Genomic DNA, 23,602 nt, shown 5'->3' on the forward strand with positions numbered 1-23,602 from the left:
GTATGCATAGATGACACACTCGCAGAGTACTCGGCGAGTTTCAAAAACTCGCCGAATTTTTCTGACTTTAACTCACAGAAAAAACTCGCCGAGTTTTTGCAAAAAACTCGCCGAGTAATCGAAATCTCGGCGAGTTTCTTTAAAAAACTCGGCTAGACTAAAAAAAGGGGCCCAAACATATTTTTTGTTTTTTTAGGTCAGTTTCATTCTCTTCATCAGAGTATACACATGAAATATAACATTTAAGTATTAGTGGCATTTCAATATGTCTTTTTCCTTTCTTATACTTTATGACACTCGACGCCTTTATAAAATAATTAAAGTATTTTTGGCCTCGCAGGGCGCTGCCCCTCGACCCCACCCTATATCGCGACAGGGAGCGCGCAAGGGGCGCTGCCCCTTGACCCCAACTTGGGGGCGCTGCCCCCAAACCCCCATCGAAAAATATAGGGGGAAACTGCGCTGATGGAAGTAGGGAAAATTTAACCTCAATGACCTTGTCTTTGTGCAATATAATCTTCGATTGCGCGTAAGGAGGGTAGAGGAAGTAGCAGGTGGTCCACTTGACTTGGATGATATAGATACTTACAGTGATTGGACATCACAGGAGCAGCCTCCATTGTTTTCTGAGGATGATAACACTAACTTGGAGAGGCAAGCTATGGAGGAGGTGGGGGGTGGATTTGGTTTCATGCTGGATGACATTAAGGAGGAAGAGGATGAGGATGAGGAGTCATTGCCAATGCCACAAACAGGTGGTGACATAGCTTCATCCAGGATGGAGGATGAGCCAGCCATACCGAGCGAGGAGGCACAGTCACACCCACTACAGACTTCTAGGACTAGACACTCTAGCTTTACCTCTCCTCTAGTTTTACCTAGAGCTGGGAAGAGGAAGTTGTAATCGTAATTTGTAATGATGTATTTACTTTTGGTTTTACAAAAACTATTTACTATTTTGCTTCCAGCCATCAGCATTCCTCATGAGGATGCGATTTTGTAGACACTTTGCATTTAAATATATCTAGGATCAGCTTGTTTCTTTTGTGTTATCATTTATTGACTCATTGGATGCATCTTCTCATTAAATTTTGCAAAAAAAATGCATTTTTTATTAAAATTAAGCGTGTTTTTACGTTGCCGAGTTTTCGCCGAGTTTTTCCCGAGTTTTCCTCGAGTTTTTTTCCCAGGGGCTTGGCGAGTCGAGCCGAGTTGCAAGTAGTTCAACTATGCTTGTATGCATGGTGCAGCATAAAGCTTTAAGCAGGTATTTGTATCGGCCTCCATGATTGGTTTGGGATCCTAGTGGTGCAGCAAAGAATTGCTTGAGGGCAAGTAATGTTTGGGCCGCGAGGACTATAATGTTCCCAAATTTCATAAAGTGGCTTAATTTTCAAATGCAAGGGGCTGCAGTATTCTCCAAAATAGATTTGCAATCAGGCTATCATCAGTTGAGATTGAAAGAAGAGGATATACATAAGACAGCTTTTAGAACAAGATACGGGCACTATGAATTTACCATTTCACCATTTGGGCTCACCAATACCCCAGCAACATTCATGAATTTGATGAACAGTGTGTTTAAGGATTGTTTGGATAAGTTTGTGTTAGTGTTTTTGGATGACATTCTAATTTACTCAAGAAATGAGGAGGAACACCTTTAGCATCTGCAAATAATTCTACAGTGGTTACGAGAACCCAAGCGGAGATCCGGCAAAGATAAAAGCCATAGTGGAATGGCCAATTCTGAGGAATATCACTACTCTTCAAAGAAAGGGAAAAAGATTTGAGTGCACGGAGAAATATCAGAAAGCTTTTAAATATCTGAAAGATAAGTTGACAACTACACCAATTTTGAAAGTGCCAAATCCTGAAGCTCATTTTGTGGTTGTTACGGATGCATCCGAAGAGGGGTTAGATGGGGCTCTTATGGAAAATGAGAAGGTAATTGCCTACGAGTCCAAAAAGTTGAAGAATTACAAACAAAATTATGCACCCCATGATCTGGAATTGGCAGCCATTGTGCATGCTCTCCAAATGTGGCGAAATTACTTAATGGGAAAACCATTTGAGCTTACGTCATATCACCGGCTAAGCAGTGTGTAGACAGGGTAAGCAGAATGTAGACCGACTAAGCAGTGAGTACACCAGCACACAGGAGGTCAACCGGCTAAGCAGTGAACAGATCGGTACACAGGAGGATAATCGGCTAAGTAGATAATAGACCAGTATACATGAGGTAACCGGTTAGGTAGAATTTGATCAATACACCGGCATAATAGGAGTCTCAACTGACAGACTTGAAAACGTCCAGTTAACATCCAGTTGAACCGGCAGTCTTCCCTTTTCAACCGACGGACTTATCGGCATGAAAGACTGTCTTGACCGATATTCCTGGAATGATTTCTGGAGAGTAATTTAAGGCACGGTAACAAAATTTTGAATCTGATGTTTTGGAGGGAAAGTTGGCGCCAGAACTCAAGGCTAATATATTCACATAATTCATTCTGATTATGTTGTTGTCAATGTAAAAAAGATCTGTGTGAAAGTAAACAGGGGGAGCAGAACAGAGTATAGCAAATACAGGAATGAATCAGTGAAGCCGACACCGATCAGTTGAACAGAGCATGCAAAGCGGATCTATGAGACAGAGGTAGTGTCATCAGACAAATCATTCATCTTTGTTGCCTTCTAACAATTGCAGCATTGTAAATCCCTTAAAAAGTTGAACCTTAACCGGTTCTTTATGTAAAATCTCTTAACAGAGTCACTTCAAATATGAAGTTGTAAAATCCTCTAGCAAGAGTGCCCTGTTAAGAGCTTACAATATGTTCTTTCTGAGAACACCCTATTAGAAGTGGCATTTTGGTGCATTTTGTATGACCGGTGAATGAAACGGTTGTCATTGTTGGCAACATCATCTTCTAAGTCTTCATAGTCCATCGGTAAAGAAGTATAGGATAACCGGTAAAGAACAAGAGTTCTTGTTCCCATTGGCAGTGAGTTAACCGACTAAGTAGAGTATAGACCAGCTAAGCAGTGTGTAGACAGGGCAAGCAGAGTGTAGACCGACTAAGCAATGAATAGAGGTCAATCGGCTAAGCAGTGAACAAATCCGTACACAAGAGGATAATCGGCTAAGTAGATAATAGACTGGTATACGGGAGGTAACCGGTTAGGCAGAATTTGATCAGTACACCAGCATAATAGGAGTCTCAACCGACAAACTTGGAAACGTCCAGTTAACATCCAGTTGAACCGGCAATTTTCCCTTTTCAACCGGCGGACTTATCGGCATGAACGACTGTCTTGACCGATATTCCTGGAATGATTTCTGGAGAGAAATTTAAGGCGCAGTAACAGAATTTTGAATCTGATGTTTTGGAGGGAAAGTTGGCGCCAAAACTCGAGGCTAATATATTCACATAATTCATTCTAATTATGTTGTTGTCAATGTGAAAAAGATCTGTGTGAAAGTAAACAGGGAGAGCAGAACAGAGTATAGCAAATACAAGTATGAATCGGTGAAGCCGACACCGATCAGTTGAACAGAGCATGCAAAGTGGATCTATGAGACAAAGTTAGTGTCATTAGACAGATCATTCATCTTTGTTGCCTTCTAACAATTGCAGCATTGTAAATCCCTTAACAGGGTGAACCTTAACCGGTTCTTTATGTATAATCTCTTAACAGAGTCACTTCAAATATGAAGTTGTAAAATCCTCTAGCAAGGTGAACTTTAACAAGTTCTAAGGTATTCTTAACCAGATACCAGTCACTTCTAACAGGTTTATGTTCTCAGAAAGAACAGATTGTAAGCTCTTAACAGGGCACTCTTTTTCACTGCAGTAAGAGAGAATGTGGAGTATCCCCACCGTGGTTTTCTCCCTCTAACTGAGGGTTTCCACGTATAATTACCTGTATTATGTGATATTTATGTGTGCATGCAAATCTCTTTTCTATGATGTTATTTGCTTTCATGATTTACACAATGTTTAAGACAATGCAAAGGATAGTTGTCAACCGGTCAGTTTGATTGGTTGAATTATAAGTAAATTGCTTTGACTGATTCACCCCCCCCCCCCTCCCCGCCCCCTCTCAGTCACCGGTTAAATACTAACAATTGGTATCAGAGCTCTGGTCCTTTGAAGTAAACCTTGACAGCTTGAGGAAAAAGATCATGGAAGAATACCGATATCAGAAGCAGATTGATGAAGCAAATGAAATTATTGCTCAGCTGAAAGAGAGACTGAGAAAATCTCTTGCTAAAAGAAAGGAACTAGCTCTACAATTAAATGAGAGTCAGGATATCATAGATCAACTCTCTGAACAGAGTGGATTGGAAGAAGCAGTCTCAGAACTGATGGAAAAGAACAAGAAGTTGACCGAAGAAATCACCAATCTAAAAAGAGAGCATGAAAGTCAGGCCCTGAGAATGACTGAAATGCTAGAAGCTAGCAAGATAGCAAATGAAAGAAAAAGAGATGCAGAAGAAGCTTTGTCAAAAGCTGAAAGAGCCAAAAGGCTTGTTGAAGAAGCTCTAAGAGAAAATGATGCAATCATCATTGAAAAAGATGAAGAAATTCAGATTCTCACTCAAGAGAATGAATACATACATGAGCATCTGCATAACAGAGCAGAGGAAAAGGAGAAGATGATGAAAGAGATTGAACAGCTTACAAATGAGTTGAAAGCTGCTAATGAGAGAAATGAAAAATTGGGGAAATTTAATGAAAGCTCTGAGAAGATAGATGAACAATTGAAAGCTCTGAGAAGAACAAAGGAAACAACGGTCTTGGTTACTCCGGTACAGGTCCTATGGAAACTGGAGAATCATCTAAATCCAAAAAGATGAAGGATGATAAAAGGAACCATTTAGGAGTGAAAGGTATGAAGTTTTCTAAATCTTCTTGTAATCGTTGTGGTAAACCAAGTCATAAGTCTGATGTCTGTAGAAATAAACTGGTTAGTCAAAGGAAGACTTTCACCTTTGATGGTTACTGCCATAATTCTCACAAGTATGGTCACACTACTTTTGAGTGTAGATCTCAATCTAGCAGCATGTCAAATAGAAGAAGATTTAATGGATATTGCTTTACATGCAATAAATATGGACACAACTCTGAAGAATGCATGTTCAAGTCATATGTATCAAGATCACCATTCAAACTGGTTAGCCCTAATAAAAGGAGTAATCAGTTCAATGCCACATGTTCCACTTGTGGTAATTTTGGTCATGTTGCAGCAAATTGCAGAATGAGAATGGGTCAGAGAATTAATGTAGGACCATGGAGGACAATTGGTATGGCATGTTTCAAATGCCATAAGATCAGTCACTTAGCCAGAGAATGTAGGAACCGATCTGAAGACAAGAACCAGTTTGGCAAGAAGAAAGGGCACATATCGTAAGATCATTATTGAATCCCCTCGACCGATATGAGGTTATGTCTATCTGCATAGTTGAGATGCATAAAAGTTAGTCTAAAGTTCTTGTTTGATAAATGTCTTGCAGGTTAGTTGTTTGTGTATCGGTATCGGTAACAAGCAACCGGTAAAAGGTAAATCGGTGTACCTTAAGTTGTAAGTTTCAAAACTAGCCGTTGTATCATAACACCGATAAATCTCAACGGATAAATAAGGAAATGCCAATACATTTCACTTACCCTGATTTCTTGTGAACTTTCTCGAGCTCTTGTGCGACCAAAGGTGATTGGAATCTTGCTAGTGATATTTGTGCGAAGAGTTCAAGCAGAGTGATAGTGGTGTTTGGTATTTCTGAGGAGAAGGTATTCAAACCCCGTTTGAGAAAAAATTGTTTGAAGGTCATCATGGCAGCGCCTATATCGACTCCTGTGTTGGTTGAAGCTATTAAAGAACCTCAACCCGAGTTCAAGCTGCATCCAATGAAAGTTGGTGAGATCGACATGACCGGTGCCTTATCATCTATGCCCTCCGCTGTATTATTGATTGAAGATATTCGCTCCTACATCCATTGCAAGCTTGAAGAACTTGGAGACAAATTCATTCGAAATAAATTTAAAGGGTTTTGTGTTAATGATCAGTTGAAGGCAAAATATTTACCTTTGAAGACCAAGGGTTTGTCAAATGTTGTTGGTTTTCCCGATCAGTTTCATGTCGATTGGGTTAGGTATGTATTAAGCAGAGTACATGATCAATTCTTGTGGCTGGAAGCTCAAGCACCGATCAAGATCACAAAGGATGTGATTCAAAGAGTGACAGGGTTTAGCGCAATCGGTGAAGCACTAACCCTAAGAACAATTTCATCAACTGAAGTCACTCGGTTAACCAAATCCCGGTGTGACAGTAGAGCAATGACAATCGCTCATATTGAGGATGCTGAAGTAAGATTTGCTTCTATAGTGCTGGGTTATAGGGTTTATCAATCAAGCCAGATGAATAGTGTGCCGAGCGGTGCTAACATGTTGCCTATCGAATCATCAAGGAGGATGCAACATATGATATTTGTGAGATGATCAGAAGCCAATTTCTGGTAAACAGGGAGAGAATCAAGAAGGACAAGAAGCAATCTTTCAAATATGGCTCACTACTGGTATGTATATTTTTCTATGTGCAAAACTTCTTTCCTGGTAAGGGTAATATAGTATGGTCTGAAGAAAAACCTATCATGGTTCAGATAGGTGAACTGATTAGGGATTTAGGAGATAGGTTTGGAGAAACAATGTGGGGATATTTTAAGGAATTTCAAACCAGGATGCGCAAAAGGGAAAGAATACCAACTGGTATAGTGCAGAAGTACAAAGACAACATTTGCTTTCTTGTAGACACAGATTGTTGCATCATTCAAGCGGTTCAACCTAGAACCTTTTGGATTCCACCTATGGGTTATGAGGTTGCAGCAGACATTGTTAAAATTCATGCAAACATGCTACTGTCCAAACCGGTAGACCAGAAGGCAAAGAGATTTGGAACTTGTGAGGAGGCAAGATCCAAAATAAAACAGGAACTTAAGGAGCCAGTCATTCAAAGGAAAGTAAGAAATATGATTGATACCCTAGACAAAAAATATGGAGGCGAAGCATCTGGTGCCACAACTTCCACTGGTACTAGTGAACAAACAGGGGCCAAATCAACCAAAGTTAAAGAACAAATAGGAGAAAAGAAGAAATTGTCAAAGGCAAAACCCAAGGGTACTGCAACTAGCAAGTCGGCATCATACACAAGAACAGGAAACAGATACTCCTGCATCTTCACCTGGTAAAGATAGACCGGTAGGAGTAACATATGCTAGGAAGAAAAAGCATGAAGCGACAGTTGACACAAAGGCTAATAAGAAGCCAAAGAAAGATGAAAAGAAGGGTGATAACACTAGCACCCAATCTGATGTGGAAATAAAATAAGTCAGAAGTAGTAGAAATGTACTTCCAACTATAGATGAATTGGTCCATGGGATCAAAGAGTTTGGAGGTCTATCTAGTGTTGGGAGAAAATATCCCCTCTGCAATGAAGACAAAAGAAAAATTGAAGACGCACTTATGTGAAACATGCATAAGTTCTGCAGAACTCTCAGTGAACTATATGGAATAGTTCCATCAGACTTGCAAGATCAAATTGAAGGGACATGGAAAACAGCTTTAGCTATTGAGAAAGAGCACGGGATAAAAGCACTCATGGAAGTGCAACATGAGCTTGATTATAATCAAGCATCTATACTGGCAGAAGCATGTATTCAGCACTTTAAAATAAGGAACAGGGCAGGGAGAGTGGGCATAGGAGATGTCCAAGGTGTGCATGATGAGAGTGTTGCCTTGTGGAAGAAAATCTTGAGCCAGCAAAAGGAAGCTAAAGAAGAAATAACAAAGGGAACAAAACAGGACCAAGGTGCAGCTGCCCTTGACAAAGGGAAAGGTAAAGACAAAGACTCTATTGAAGATTTTGATGTTTTCTCAGTTGATGATATCATCGGTAATGTTGTGTCAAATATTCCTAATATGACTAAGGATGTAGAGCAACCGGTTGAACACAAATCAACCGTTGAAACTATTGATATTGGTGTTTCACCGGAAAAGGGAACCGCTCAATCCAAGCATCCCAATGTAGATGAATTTATAGTTGAAGATATACCTTATGAAGATACACCTCACAGAACTTCAATATCAATAAATCCCACTGACACTGAATCCATTTTATCAAGGAAAAAGGAAACAGAGGAGGAGGAAAAACAGAAGGAAATTGAAAAGAAGCAAGAAGAGATGATAGAAACAGAGGAGACTAAGAAAACAGTAGAGGACACTCCTCCGGTAAAGAGGAAGTTAGATTTAGAAAAGGAGAGTGAAAATGAAAAGAATAAAGTTACATCACACCGCAGCCAGCTCTGAGGTTAAGGATGAAGAAAAGAATGAAGAAACAGAGGAGGAAGAAAAGGAAGACTCTATAATCGACATCAAGAAGATGACCCCCAAGCAATTGATGAAAGTCTTAGAAAAACTGAAAATTCAAGCTGAAAAGGCTAAATTGAGAGCAAAGAAACAGAAGGCAAGAATTCTCAATTCTGCCAAGACAATTCTATCTTTACCGATGGACTATGAAGACTTAGAAGATGATGTTGCCAACAATGACAACCATTTCATTCACCGGTCATACAAAATGCACCAAAATGCCAACAATATCACCAAGGACTGAAATACATATTCACCCAGCCTAATTTGAATGCTCACCAAAGAAGATGGTTAGAGTTAATCTCAAATTATGATTTTGAAATCAGTTTATATCAAGGGCAAGGAGAATAAAGTGGCAAATGCCTTGAGTCGTTGAAGACATTTATCTTCCATGATAACTATTAACACAGCTTTTAGAGCTCGAGTATTGCAAAATCTTGAAGGAGATGATTATTACAATCAAGTTCGAGAGGCCCTACAAGTCAATCCTCAAGATTCCAAGTATTAAGGGTTCAACATTGAGTTAGATGGACTTCTGAGATACAAAGGAAGAATGTATGTTACGGACTCTTCAAAATTAAGGAAGTTAGTTTGGAAAGAGGTACACTCGACACCATATTTCGAACATCCAGGTGTGCTAAAATGTTGGTAGATATTAAACCTCTATACTTCTGGAAAGGAATGAAGAGGGATGCTATAAGATTTGTGGCAGGTTGTTTCGAATGTCAAAGGGTAAAAACAGAACACCAGCATCCGGCAGGGCTATTGCAACCACACGCCAATACAAATTGGAAGTGGCAGATCATCAACATGGATTTTGTTCAGTGTTTACCCATGATAAGAAATGGACATAATGCAATTTTAATAGTAGTAGATAGACTTACCAAAGTAGCCGATTTTATACCAGGAAATTTGACTGATGGGGCACTTGTATTTGCTCGGAAGTTTGTTCAAGAGATTTTTTGTTTACATGGGGTACCAAAGAAGATCATATCTGGTAGGGATGCCAGGATGACAAGACAAATAGAAAGAGTGAACCAAGTTTTGGAGGAACAGTTAAGAATGTACTGTATGGACCAGCAATACAAATGGGAAGATTATCTTCCTCTAGTGGAATTTTCTTATAATAATTCATATCAATCAGCCATTAAGATGGCGCCCTTCGGAGCACTATACAGAAGGAGGTGTAGAACTCCTATCAACTGGGACAAGCTAGATGATAGGATAACCCTTCGTCCCAAGATGCTCATTGAAATGGAGGAACAAGTTAAGCTAATCAGGGAAAAGTTAGCAGAAGCTAATGATCGATAGAAAAGCTATGTAGATGCAAAGCGATTTCCTAGACAATTTGTGGTGAGAGAGAAAGTTCTCCTAAGGGTTAAACCACAGAAGAGTTCTATTAAATTTGGAAAAGCCTCCAAGCTAGCCCCAAGATATGTGGGACCCTTTGAAGAATTGCTCTACCTCCATGTAATGTCCCCTACTAGGTTTAAACATGTTTTAACCATAATCAATCTATTTCAATATACTTATGACTCAAACTAAATATATTAGGAGACATTTCCCCTTAACATGAATCCAATCAGTAATATTCCATTGTTCAATCAATTAACTATTAATAAATAAATTGTTCATCTATCATACATCCATAATTCTTATGAGCTCTTTCTAATTTACAATCTAATATCGTTATTTGTCTAATTAAAACATTATGCATATATATATATATATATAACCTTATTAATATTGCAATATATAGATATATATATATATATATCTAATCCTTATTCTGATTTGAATATATACACATAAATTAATTAATTAAATAACATAACCAATTATGAATCTATTTGCTAATTACCTTTTAGATACTTTATTGATACTACCACTGCTTTAAACATTGGTTATTACTATATTTAGGTGCTGGTAAAAAGGAAGCCAGATCTGACACATAGCACATCTGGTCTGCCACTGTTATGGAATTAAGTATTACTGTTATAGAATATTACAGTCTTCGTTAATATTGTTATTAAATTCTATATACAAACATTATCGAGCTACATATATGAAGCTTACCTATTAAACACATCTCCTATGCATACCACCCGAAACAAGGATGTTACTGCCTGTAACTTAATAACAGTTCTGACCTGATCTGATTTGATAGATGTTATATATATATATATATATATATATATATATATATATATATATATATATATATATATTATATTTTTAGTTGTATGTAATTGCTGATAATAAGAAGTAAAGAGGGCAGATACTAATCCTCAACCGAGTAATGAGATTAAAAAAAAATAAGTTCCGTAAATCTTCCTTATGAACTCACACTCCTATTCTCCCTTTATATCGTTTCATCCCTTTTTGGAGAGAGGCGACTTTATGGTGGGAGGCGTTTATTCAAGGAGAAGCGCTCTTTTATTCTAATCCCATTAACATTTGTTAATAAACAAATATTTAATAGAGATCGCATCTATTGTTATTACTATATGTATGTTATAAACAAATTACACTCAATACATGGCTAATATATAGCCACTTACATAGCCAAACAACCTCCTATTTAATAGGGAGGTATTATAACAAATATCCTAGAATACCATTCACGGGTATAACACATTAACCACTAACTATTGTGATATATTGTTATTTCAACAATATATACAACTAACCATCCAAACCTATATTAGTGAGTTGTTTATTAACAACATCACTATTACAATAGTAATTACCTTTTTACATTTACATATTACTAACACGTCAAATATAATGTAAACATTAACTTTTCTAACATTCCCCCCCTTAATGTTTACATGGTAGAAAAACATCCACACACTCTTTTGCAGTATGCTCACCCTTGTGGCATGTTCAACTATGTGACTCATGACCTTGATCCAAAAGAAAGGCTCTCTCCTCCAATGGTTTTCAACAAGCTTACCACAAACCTTGACATGAACAGGAACATCCACTCATCTGTTCACTTCCTGTGGTTTTCTGGATCCTCCCACAAACCCTTTCAAGATCCATGAACTGACTTACTTTGGTGCTTTTGTTCGCCACTATGCTTGCACATCGGGGAAGTTACATAGAAATCACCATATATATCACAAATGAGGATGGAACATTGGTTATGTTCCCCCCCACAATGTGAAATTCCACTTATTACACAATGCAAGAACACTGAAAAACAAAACATATCATGCTGCATACTAGAAAATAAAGTGCCACCAAAGCTGATAAGTGGCCTCGTCGTTGGTGACAGACGAGAGGTCGCCAAAATTGCTCCAATCTCCAATTTTGAAGTTACCTAGAGCACATATTCTTCATCACTCGGACATGATAGCTCTTCATCCTTTGCATGGTTTTCCCAATCAGTTTCTTCAACTAAGGAAGCATGATGATCTAGTTTGTCATCTAATAGATCTTGTGCCCTCTTCTTACAATTCAAGATTACATGTCCCATTTCATTGCAATAGAAACATTTAATTTTTCCTTTTGAAGGAATAGTCTAAGATTTGTACTTTCTTTTTCTTGCTTTATTTCATACAAATAAGACCTCTTCAGATTCTGAGTCTTCATTATGATCAAGTAGAGTAGATATTACTCCTTCAAGACTAATAGTTACCTTGCTTAATGTGAACACCATTCCAGACATATGTTTAGGCAAACTATTCAGAAGTATTGCTTTAGCATCATCATCTTTTACTTTCTCATTAATCCCAGCTAGCTGATTTAGGAGTGAAACTTACTAAAATGATCTGCAATTTTTGCACCTTTCTCCATCTTCAGTCCATACAATCTCTGCTTCAATGTTGTCTTCGCACTTTCTGCTTCAGATCCAAAAAGCTTATTTAACGACTCCCAAATCTTTTTTGTTGACTTCGCAAAATCCATGTGGTGTAAATATGCTTTTGATAAGCCAAGACCAATAGTTCCCAAAGCTTTCTAATTTTTTACATTCCACTTAGCAAGTTCACCTGCATCAGTTGGTGTTACTGAGTTCGGTTTGACGACATCCCAAAGATCTTTTTCAATCAAGTGTAATTGCATCTGTATTTGCCAAGTATGAAAGTCTCAACCTTCATATTTTTCAATGAAACTTAATTTATCCATAACTACCCTTTTAACCAAAAGAAAATCAAAGGTGTCGAGCTCTACCGATAATGCACCTTAACAATAACACTTTTAATGACACTAGAATTAATGCCTTGTGAAAATGGACCCTATTCTAAACAAAATAATGAAACTTCTTATAATAACGATGTACCATTGTTCACTTATCTTTAATCTAAAAAACTAACATCGATAGTCAATTGTATTAAAAGACAAACCAAATACCGACACTAACATAACTATTTGGAAAAGCACTTGCTTGAGAAGAAAACACACAGACTTCGGTCTATCTATTACAAACTACTAGACCGCGATCACATTATTAGCACATAAACCCTTTGATTGTTTACCTTGATGGTACATATCTCTTGCAACTATACCCACTACTCTCAACATGTGATCGATGCTTACTTGCGACTACCATAACATTGTTCTGTGAAACTATGATACTCATTCCAATTGACGCATACATCTTCTTTGCGGATCTTTTGCCCACAAAACTCAGAGCACAAGTGCTCAAAGCTGCAATGGAAGGGAGAAATCAAACTGATCTGCCCCAACACAATGTATTTGGCAGGGAATAATTATCATGTTCTGTCATCTGCCACTCATGCCATCTGGAATTTATTTCTTCTGGTTGAATATGTAAGCTGCTATATCTTGGTTCTCAGATGTACACGACTCTCAGCGCCTGGAACCATACACTTGCCCAGATTCAGAAATATTATTGACAGAGTTCCATGTTGCTTAGAACAGAAAATGATCACTTTACAGCAAGAAAAGACAACTTTGAAAACCTAAGACGTGCAGACTTGGCTCAACATAGCTCTGATACCATAATAGAATATATGGTAAGAAATGAGAAGAAGCTAAAATAATTAAATCAAACAATACGATGTTCTTTGTGTTTCAACACTCAATACACGGTTAATATATAGCCACTTACATTGCCAAACAACCTCCTATTTAATAGGGAGGTGTTATAACAAATATCCGGAAATACCATTCACGGGTATAACACATTAACCACTAACTATTGTAATATATTGTTATTTCAACAATATATACAACTAAACATCCAAACCTATATTAGTGAGTTGTTTATTAACAACATCACTTTTACAATAATAATTACCTTTTTACATTTACATATTACTAACACCTCAAATATAATGCAAACATTAATTTTTCTAACAATTACTTGTGATGTTTGAAATGGACAAATAATTATTTTTGGTTTCTAGATATTGATAATAAATCATCGAGGACGATGATTAACAAGGGGGAAAGTATGTTACATCCCTCTTTTCAATAATCATTTTATATTGGATAATGCAATTGTGATTAGTGTATCATCAATATTTTATTACATTCCTATGTGGATGAGTAATTTTTAATAAGCTGGTATATGGCAATGAATGATTAATATTGACAATGTTATTTCATATATTTTTGAATAATGAGAAGATAAGATTAGTCTAACCATTTTCATGTAACCAAGTGGATGCAAGATTAGCAACGCCCTCAGAAGGGGGGTAGAGTATCATCTAGAATTACAAGACTGTGCAAGTCTAGGCAAGACTTGCAAAGTCCAGAGGCGGGTCGTCCTCGCCAAGGCCCACGGCCTCTAGACTCAGCCTCGGTTGAGTTTTGGCAGACTTGCCGAGTCTGTCAAACTCGGCAGACTCGCTGAGTCTCGTGGGTCGGACTCTGCCACCCAGTCAAAAAAAAAAAAGGTCAAAAATAAAATACCATAGTTATAAATGAAATAAAAGGGTAATATGTTTTCTTCCACACCCTTAAAAGTCATTTTTGTTGTTTGCAAACACAAGGAGGAGAGAAAAAGAGAGTTTTGAGCAAAAAATAGGGGCATTGAAGAGCAGACCAGCAGATAGATTGAAGAGGAGATAAGGATTGTTGATTGTTTGTGCAAGTTTTTAGCTTGCATTCTAGCATTTGAAGGTGTTAAAGAAGGATTCGGAAGAGGTTTTCAAGCAAATTTATAGAGGTAAGTACCATTTTTTTGTTATTTTTTAATTTTCTTACTTTCATATTTCCATTTTTTTGTACATTTGTTTTGTTTTTGGTTTATTTTATATTGATGGAAAAATATGAAAGTTGAAACCCTAGTTTTGTTTTTTCTTTCTATTTTTTTAAGGGTTTTAATTTATTTAGAAAAAGAGACATTATGCTGATTTTTTCCTTTTATAATATATTGCAGCATAATGTCTCAGCCTAGTGGAAGTGGTGCCTCAAAGGCAGCCCCGGTTAGAAAGGATAAGGCTTGGAAACATGGCATCCCCGGTTCAAAAAAAGGAGAAGTAACATGTATTCATTGCAAAACAAAATATAATGGGGGATGTATTAACCGGCTGAAATATCACATTGCACAAATAGAATGCCATGATGCAAAACCATGCAAAAGAGCACCCCCTGAGGCTATTCGTGAAGTGCAAGCTCAATTAGAGTAATTTGAAGAGAGAAAAGAATTGAGAACGAAGCAAATGGAAGAAATGGCAGCCATTGGTGGAGAGCTAAGTTACCGATTCGGGTACGGATACGGATTCGCGGATTTGGCAAAAAAAAAAAAAAAACTTGGGTACGGGTACATCCTTACATATATATATATATATATATATATATGTTCAAACATCAAAATTATATATGTTCAAACATACAAATATGAAACATACAATGTAACTTTCCCATACAATGATACATAAATGATAATAGATAAATGATACAAAGTTGTTTTTTAATTTTTTTTTTACTTTTATAACCCGTGGGCCCTGTTTTTGGGAACCCACGGGCCTTGGTTCTCCCAAGTCTGCCTTGGTTCTTCCGAGTCCGCCTAGGTTCTCCCAAGTCCTGCCCAGGTGGCCTGGGCAGGACCTGGGTGGAACCCAAGGAGAACCAAGCTCGGACCAGGTCCGAGCAAGAACCAAGACCGGGACCTAGCCTTTTTCCCCAAGAACCAGTATCTCAGGTGGAGAGGCTTCTTCAAATCCTCGACCTCCATTCCCTGGATCTAGAAGTAGTGGTAACGCGAGTGTGAGCATTGGGCCTCGCATTCGTAAAAATTCCACATTAGACTCACTTATTGTTCCACTCACGACTCTGATTGCCCAACCATCGCTTGAGAGCATGGGTTGGAATAAGAAGAAGCATGATGCTTCCAACCCCCTTGCTAGATAGGTAGGCTCTCATTGCTTCCCTCCCAAGCCTTAATACATCAGACACTTAAATGATTTCTCAAGCTTGAGAATGTTAGAATAATATTTAATATGATTACTTTTAATGGTCAATATATAACTGACTGTTAGACATCTTAAATGTCTACAGTAACAGCTAGTTAGAAGTAGGTGGTTAATTAATTCACTAAGATATTTTGTAACTCCTATAAATGTATCTCTTTCCTCAGTTAATGAAGACTTTTTTACCAATTCATTTTTGTTGAACATGGTATCAGGGCCTTTTAAAAACCCCACCTAGGGTTTTCCAGTACGGCTCTCAGTTTCCGTGGGTCTGCGGGTCTATTCGAGGGCAATTTTTTGCCCTACCCATGTTTGCCCTAGCGTGTCATCACAATTTAAAAAAACGCAATTTTTCTAGGTTTTTCGCGATTTTTTCCTACAAAATCGTGTTTTCTGCCCACATAAAAAAAAGGGAGTTTTTCTATTCGCGTTTTCTGGGTGGTGGAATTTTTTTCTGCAGATTTTATAGGGCTCTGGCTCCGTTTTTCACGATTTTCGCGATATTTTTGGTGTCGCGACTCCCGAAATCGCAATTTTTTTGCTACCTAAGGTTTCATAAAATTAGTCTAGGGTTTTAACCCTCTATTTCAACTCGAAAAAAAATTTGATCGCAGATTCTTAGTGGGTTTTTCGAAACCTCAACTGGGTCTCCATTCGTTTTTTCTAGGTCTACAAAAAAATTTCGCCTAGTGTTTCTGCATTTTCGGCTAAGGTTTTGACCCTCTGTTTCAAGTCGAAATGTTTTTTAGTTGCAGAGTCTTTGTAGGTTTTTCGAAATCTGAACTGGGTTGTTGGATTTTTCTGGGTGCATCATTTTTTGTGCCTTGGTTTTTGAGTCCACAGATTTGACCCTTCAGTCGAAAAATAATTCTGATTACAAATTCCTTGTGGGTTTTTCGAGTGCTCTTTTGGGTCTTCATTGGATTTTTCTGGGTCTTCTGGAAAAATTGTCTCGAAAACTGTGCTAGGGTTTGTTTTTGTTTGAGGATTCGATTTGCAGAGTTTATGAAAAACCCTATGTTTTCATCTTCTGATTTTCGTGCATTCTTGCCTTCACCAGTTCGACCTCGGGGTACGTGATGGCATCACTGCCAAATATTATGCTCGAAAGCAGCCAAAAGTTGAACGGCCGCAACTACAACACCTGGAAGAAGCGTATGCTGACCATTTTTTAGTATCGATGTCTTGATGCAATTGTTTTAGGCACGTCTCAACGTCCAGATATTGTCAAAAAAGATCAGGACAAATGGGATGAGCGCAACTGGGAAGTCGTCATGCTCATTAAACTCTTCGTTACCGATGAGCAGCTACCTCAGGTACCGTCCGGCAAAACAGCGAATGAAATCTAGGATCATTTGAAGAGTCCATGAAACCTGTAACAAGAGCAGACCGTTCTTCCTCAAGAATATGCTCTTCACGATCATGATGGATGAGAAAATGTCTCTTCAGGAGCATTTGACAAAGATCAAGGATATTCGCAATGGAAGCTATTGGTCGCAAAATGGAAGAAGCGGATATGGTGGTCATTACTTTGAAGAGTCTGCCACGCTCGTATGAGCATTTCATTGAAACACTCAATATCACTTCCACTGACGTCGATTTGAAGTTTCCCAATCTTTGTAACAAGCTTTTACAGAAAGATCGATGGCGACAACAGTTTGGAAGTAGTACCAGTTCCACCTCCACCGAGCAAGCATTCTCTGCCAAATCTTCTACTAAGAACAAAGGGAAGGCTCAATCTTCTCAGCGGAAAGGCTCTGGTTCTTCTCAGTACAGCAAGAAGAAGAAGAACGTTCAATGCAATTATTGTCACAAGTTTGGTCACATGAAAGTCGAGTGTCGAATTCGACTGGCTTCTGAACAAAAGAAGCAAGGAGGGTCTCAACAAAAAGCAAATGTCGTCGAACACTCTGAGTAGAAAGAATCTGCTTTGTATGCTTTTATGGCCAAGAGGACAGCAAATCCAGTACACTCTTCTGCTTGGTATATCAATTCAGGAGAATCGCAGCATTTTACTCATCGTCGAGATTGGTTCACGAAATTTGAACGCTTCTCAGATTCAGTAATCTTCGGAGGAGGAGAAGAGTACACAGTTGTTGGTAAGGGCACTGTCCAGATTCACTCAGGAGGTAGAAATTTAATTTTTCTTAATGTCTACCATGTTCCAGGCATGGAACATAATCTCCTCTCCATTAGTCAGATCATGAGGCATTCTCCTCAATTAGATGTTGTCTTCAGTTTGTCCATCTGCAGCATCATTGATAGAGAGACTCATACTACAATCGCTATGGGACTTGAAGATCATGGTTTGTACAGACTTGCTGATTCCGGTGATTCTCAGAAGCACACTTTGGTTGCTAGGAGTGCATCCATCAGAACACTTCGGCATCATCGTTATGGGCACTTAAACATGCACTATCTCTCTCGGTTATATCGGGAGGGTTTGGTTGCTGGTTTACTCGAGATCCAACCTCAAAATCATGGACTTTGTGCAACCTGTCAAGCTGGGAAGCAGCATCGGACACCATTCTCGGATGGTGATTCTTGGCGAGCCTCCAAGGTACTTCAATTGATTCACGCTGATGTATGTGGGCCAATGAATACACCTTCTGTTATTGGTTGCAGGGACTTCTTGTTATTTGTTGATGATTTCAGTCAGAAAATGTGGGTGTATTTTTTGAAAAATAAATCAGATGTGTTCAGCACATTTCAGCAGTTTAAGGCCTTAGTTGAGAAAGAATCCGGTTCTCAGATTGTCACTCTAAGGTCAGATAATGGGGGGAGTTTTGTTCCAATGACTTCTCTACATTTTGTGCGACACATGGCATTAAACGCCAACTCACCACACCATACACCCCTCAACGGAATGGTGTCGTTGAACGTAGGAATCACACCATTACTGAAATGGCTCGTTCTATGATAGAGCATCAAAATGTTCCTAAGAAATACTAGGCTGAAGTAGTCTACACTGCAGTCTACCTTCTGAATCGATCACCTACACATGTCGTCAAGAAAAAGACTCTTGAAGAAGCCTGGTCAGGACGCAAGCCTAAAGTGGGCCATTTGAAAGTCTTCGGTTCTACGGCTCTAAGCTAGATTCAAAGAGCCAAACACTTATGTTTACTGGTTACAATGACAACCACAAGGCCCACAGGTTGATTGATGTAGAGACAGATCGTGTCATTTTCAGTCGTGATGTTGTGGTTGATGAGACTACTGGTCCATTCATGCCTTCTACTACTCCTAGTCCTGCGACTCCGTCTATACAGACTCTTGATGTTGGTGTTCGTCTTCCTCTTGGTTCCCATGATGGGAGGGCTTCAGAGCATTCTGACTCTAAAGATGAGGAATCTACTGATCCAGCACCACTTGATTTTCCATAGGATTCGCATCCTGATGACTTTGTTCCAGAAACTCCATGGGATGTTGTTTCTCCAATCCCAGATGTTGGTACTTCTGCCCTCAGGCCTAAATGGTGGGCCAAGACTATCGGAGATCTTCATGATGATGAGCTTATTGAGGGCAGATCCGCTTGCAGAAAGAGAAAGGAACAAAATACAGTCAACTTTGCACTTATGGCCAACATTCATAGCATCCATGAGCCCTAGACATATTCTGAGGCTAAAGGCATTCCTGAGTAGGAAAAGGCTATGGAGACAGAATACCATAGTCTTCTGAAGAATCACACTTGGGTTCTTTCTGATTTGCCTCCTAGGAAGAAACCTATCAGCTGTAAATGGGTTTACAAAGTCAAGTATCATGCAAATGGTACTTTGGATAAGTACAAGGCCAGATTGGTTGCTCGAGGTTTTACACAGCGGGAGGGCATTGACTATGAGGAGACTTTTGCTCCTACTGCCAAGATGAGTACCACTCGTCTTCTTCTCGCCATTGCAACTCAGTTTGGATGGAAAGTCCATCAGATGGACGTTAAGAGTGCATTCCTCAATGGTGACTTGCAAGAAGAAGTTTATATGACTCAACCTCCTGGCTTCAAGGATCCTGGTAAGGAACGTCAGGTTTGCAAATTAGTAAAAGCCCTCTATGTCCTGAAGCAAGCCCCTCGGGCTTGGTATTTCAAGATAGATCAGTATTTGGTTGAACATGGTTTTCAGCGCAATCCCTCTGACACTAATCTGTACGTCAAACTTTCTGGTGATGAGATCCTTTTTCTTGTTATCTACGTGGATGACTTGATCATTACTAGAAATTCAGCACATTTGATTGCCACAATCAAATAGGACTTGTGCCAAGCTTTTGACATGACAGATTTGGGGCTTCTCCATTATTGCTTAGGTGTTGAAGTGTGGCAAACTGATGACAGTATCTTTATTTCACAGTCCAAGTATCCCCGCAATTTGTTGGATAAGTTTTGAATGCAGGATTGTATACATGCTTCCACACCTATGGAGAAAGGGCTGAAGTTATCAGCCAAATCTGATTCACCTCCAGTAGATGAAACTAAATTCAGGCAACTAGTAGGCAGCCTTATCTACCTTACTGCCACTAGCCCTGACATCAGTTTTGATGTCAGTTACATCTCTCGCTTCATGAAAACCCCAAAAGTTGATCATTGGATTGCAGCGAAGCAAGTACTGCGATATGTGAAAGGCACTTCAGACTATGGCATTCTGTATACCAGGCGCAACGATCCAAAGCTGATTGGTTATACTGACTCGCATTGGGCAAGATCCAGTGGATGACAGAAAATCCACTTCTGGGTACGTATTCAGTTTGGGTACTGGTGTCGTCACTTGGAGCAACAAGAAGCAACAGGTCGTGGTTGTTTCCTCGACTGAAGCCGAATACCAAGGAACACTCAAAGCCGCATGTGAGGCAGTTTGGCTCCGGAGGATGCTCTCTGACCTGTAGATGCCATAGACAGGTCCTCCCTTGTATACTGATAATCGAGGGGTGCTCAAACTGGCCAAAAATCCAGTCTTACATGAACATACCAAGCATGTCGAGCTTCATTGTCATTACATCTGCAAGCTGGTAGAAGACGGATCAGTTCAGTTGTAGTTTGTTCCGACAGCGGATCAAACTACGGATATTCTCACCAAGTCTCTGAGCCCGGATAAGTTTGTAAAATTCAGGGGGCAACTTGGTGTTTTTGACAGATTGACCATTAAGGGAGGGTGTTAGAATAATATTTAATATTATTACTTTTAATGGTCAATATATAACTGACTGTTAGACATCTTAAATGTCTACGATAACAGGTAGTTAGAAGTAGGTGGTTAATTAATTCACTAAGATATTTTGTAACTCCTATAAATGTAGCTTTTTCCTCAGTTAATAAAGACTTTTTTACCAGTTCATTTTTGTTGAACAGAGAAGACTGGCAGGGAGCAGGTAGCTGGCTACTTGACTCATGGGTCTCTGACCACATGAGCCCCTCGCTGCCACTGGCTACCAACTCCAGTGCTCTTCCCAAACTGTAATGAGAAATCATTCTAATATGCCCTGGGGCCTCAATTATTAAATCTAATGCATAGTTCACATATTCTGTAACACCTACGTATACATAATATTTTAATATAAACCTTAATATCTACCGGAAGTCAGTACCAAATCCGCTAATTGGCTATGACTAGAGTGTATGCGTTGTTTACCCATGTGTGACAAGTTGGACATGTCCTACCTGATGGTTATTTCCAGAACTCTCCACAATATTCCTTCCTTTCTGCCTAATGGTGTTCCACGTAATTCAGTCTTTCCACAGTCCTCTGTGTGTGACAGCACCAACTTCGATTAATTTGAAGTCGAAATCCCAATTTACATGCAGTATAGTTTTCTTCCTCTTATTTTTTCGTATATATGTCCAATATCTATTACTGATCCATCTGATTCTTTGTGATGTTACTGGATGCTTTTGATTCCTTCCCTTTGTATCTCTCAATGTGAGGGAGAGGTCACACCTCTTCATCATGTGCTCCCTTTGGCAAGAGACACACCCTCAGCACCCTTTGAAAGAGTGCAACTCTTCAATATTTATGCCCTTTGAAAGGGACACAACCTTTTACTATCAGATCTGCACTTCTTATTTAACTCAGATCCGCACTTCTGATTTCCAAATTATCCCCTCCCAAATGAGTTTCTCTTCTCCCTTTTATATCTCACATTTGAGGGAGTCACAACTTTTCATCCCATGTCTTTTGACCATTCATTAACTTTATTAAATTTTAATTATATTTAATTATATTCTTTTACATTTAAATTTAAATTTTATTTTTATTCTTTTGATTTTTAATTTTATTATTATTATTTACTATTAAATTCTTATTCAATGTGGGGACATTATAGTCCATGAGGTAGAGATGTTTAGGAATGCACAAGGAGACTTCTTCTCATGAGACATATGCAAGCAAAACCGGACACAAATGATGTCAGGTAAAAATCTAATCAAGGCATAGTTTAAAATTTAAATCTTAAACTTTTCTATCTATGATTCTATTACCATTATCATAAACTAAAAGTTATAGAATAAAAATGATTTTTATTATTTTTTTGTTTCAGATGTTTGGTGGGAGATGTTTGGTAATAAGGTGCCAAATCTACAAAAGATTGCAGTTTGTATCTTGAGCCAGCCATGTAGTGCTTTAGGATGTGAGCGCAATTGGAGCATGTTCGAACATATTCACTCCAAAAAGCGCAATAGGTTGGCGGTGCAAAAGTTGAATGATCTTGTGTTTGTTCATTACAACCTTCGCCTCCGTCATAAACAAATCTTGGGCACTGACACATCTCCTATCACTTTAGAGGAGGTTGATCCACAGGAAGAGTGGAACACTGAGTTTGATGATCCTGTCTTCAGTGATGAAGACTTAGAGTGGGTTGATCAGGTGGATCGAGAGGCAGAGGCAATGGCGATGGCAGAAGAGGAGGATAGAGCACGAAGACACCCATTGGAGGACCTCGAGGATGATGTGGATGAGAATATGGATGTCACTAAGCCTGAGCCTGAGACACAAACAGAGATCATGGCTACAAAACGTTCTAGGACCTATCTTAGGCGCACACGTAGGACAGTTGCGGGGTTGACTAATATTGGCTCCTCTGGGCCTTAGACTTCTAGGCTCTAGCTTTTATGTTAAACTTGCATATGTTTTGAACTTTTGATGACATGGATTTCATATTCCATGAATTTTGTAGACATTTGACACTATCTATATTTCTAATGTGTTATTTAGTTTAGCTTATTTCCTTTAGCGCAAGCCTAAAATTTGCATTTATACTTATGTGATCAATGTAAACTTGTGTATGTGCTTCTATTTGATGTGATTATTGTGTCTTTAATGTTTATTTATTAAAAAATACATGAAAGAAGTTTAAAATCGTCAAAAATCTTTGAACTTCTTGGGTTTTTCAATTTGTTGAGACTCGGCCGAGTTTGAGTCAAAAATCAGCTTGTTGAGTCCGAGGCGAGTAACTATGGTTCATCAAAGAGAGGAATGCAAACTTCGGAAGAGATCAAACTTCCCATCAATCCTTGGGTCTACGATAAGTTGTCTTAGAAATTGGTCGCCACCTTGGTACTTGGGTTGGTTGGTCTTTTCCTTTTATCGTCTTTAGAGGTTTGAGTAATCTTATAATCATAATAAAAGATATAAATTGGATCATAATTATTCATCAATCAGATAATCTCATTAATTTAATGTATAAATATATATTCAGATAAGATTGTATATAGCATATATATACCTTTACATATATGTATACATGCATTCAAATTAATAAGGAATGATGTATGTATATATATACATATACGCATATAAATATATGTATGATACATGACTC

At 38.5% G+C, this 23,602-nt stretch overlaps 1 protein-coding gene across 1 annotated transcript in view; it reads right to left on the reverse strand.

Moving 5' to 3' along the window:
- Positions 1-23,602, reverse strand: part of LOC131074286 (vacuolar protein sorting-associated protein 53 A) — a 216,527-nt gene that overhangs the window by 117,681 nt on the left and 75,244 nt on the right. The window lies entirely within an intron of this gene.

This window comes from Cryptomeria japonica, chromosome 7 (genome assembly GCF_030272615.1).
Source record: "Cryptomeria japonica chromosome 7, Sugi_1.0, whole genome shotgun sequence".
In the NCBI taxonomy this organism is placed as follows: domain Eukaryota; kingdom Viridiplantae; phylum Streptophyta; class Pinopsida; order Cupressales; family Cupressaceae; genus Cryptomeria; species Cryptomeria japonica.